The sequence below is a fragment of the Sus scrofa genome, chromosome 2, assembly GCF_000003025.6.
Source record: "Sus scrofa isolate TJ Tabasco breed Duroc chromosome 2, Sscrofa11.1, whole genome shotgun sequence".
NCBI classification, from domain to species: Eukaryota; Metazoa; Chordata; class Mammalia; order Artiodactyla; family Suidae; genus Sus; species Sus scrofa.
Window position 1 is genome coordinate 115,824,878 of NC_010444.4, and position 1,747 is coordinate 115,826,624.

A 1,747-nucleotide genomic window follows, 5' to 3' on the forward strand; every position below is an offset into this window, starting at 1 on the left:
TGCTGCCAGGCTACACCACAGCTCACAGCAACGCCAGATCCTTAACCCACTGAGCGAGGCCAGGGATCGAACCCACAACCTCATGGTTCCTAGTTGGATTCATTTCCACTGCACCACAATGGGAACTCCTTGTATTTCTTTAAAAAAAAAAAAAAATCTGAAGAAAATATGGCAAAATGCAAAAACTGTTAGAGCAGATTGGGGGGATATAGATATTTTGTTATTCTTTACAATTTCTGTGTCTTTAAAATACTTCCATTTCTAAAACACAGAACATAAAGGATTTGTCTAATGCTTTCATCCAGTATTGCTTCTTTCATCGGTCATCAATAAATATGTATTTCTATCTACCATTGAGACTGAAAAGAAGTAGAAGTCCCTAGCCTCCAGGATCTAAACCCGAATTTTCACTTAAGGAATGCTTCTTGTCTACAACTTGTTAGGTAGATATGCATGTTATGGACTGAATGTTTGTGTCCCCTGCCAAAAAAATTCACGTTGAATCCCTAATCCCTTGTGAGGGAGTTAGATCATATATGTGATATCTCTTTCTTTGCCTCTCCCTCTCTGCCATATGAGAATTCAACTGTCTGCAAGCCAGGAGGGAGCTCCTACCCGAAACAGATTGGCCGGCACCTTGTTCATGAACTCCCCAGTCTTCAGAGCTGTGAGACCTAAGTGTCTCTTGTTTAACACACCCAGTTTATGGTGTTCTGTTATTTCAGCATGAGCAGGGAAAGACAGATAATTAGCCTTGCTTTGCAACTAAAAAATAATGACTCATGAAGATTGTCACTCCAGGCCCTTTGCAAAAGGAGATGAATGCCCATGCCTACTCATTACATAACTGCTCAGGAACACTGTTTCTCGGGTGCAGGTGAGGTTACATACTCCCACTGAGACACCTAGTGGTACACAGTTGATCTGAAGAAGAAAGGAGACTTGCACTTAAACTGATGTAATGCCAACTGGGCTGCTCCCCAAATATTCAAGGGCTTTTATATCTAGTAACTCTTCTTTAAACCATCCCAATGAGGCATAAAGAGAAAACAGAATGTGTAAGCAAACTGCTCTGAGTCAAAGTCAGGACCATATACCCTTATCTCGTGATTCCTGCCCTAATTAACTACTCACTGACCCACTATGTTGTTTTAATATTATTAAAACATTATTGTTTTAATATCTCACATTTCATTTAAAATCATATATTTATAAAACAAAATACCATAGGACATTATCTGGATCTTTGCATTTACTTCAGTGCAACTACTAGATGCTTAATAAATATTAAATAGAATATAGTTACATGAAGAGATAATAAGGCAATATCCTAGATCCGAAGTTGAATGCAGATATAAGCATCATACTAGGAATTTAAATGCACAGGACTGAAATTATCAAATTATTCAAAAACTACTATCCTCTTAAAAAAAAAGTTACCAATTAAAAAGCTCTGGGAGTTCCCATCATGGCTCAGTGGTAACGAACCCAACTAGTATCCATGAGGATGGATACTCACTCAGTGGGTTAAGGATCCAGCATTGTCATGAGCTGTGGTGTCAGTCATAGACTGAGCTCGGATCCCCAAGTTGTTATGGCTGTGGTGTAGGCTGGCAGCTACAGCTCCAATTTGACCCCTAGCCTGGGAACTTCCATATGCCACTGATGCAGCCCTGAAAAGATCCCCCCCCAAAAAAAAAAAATCTCTGATTTTACAAAAATATAGGTATACATGGAAAAACTAATC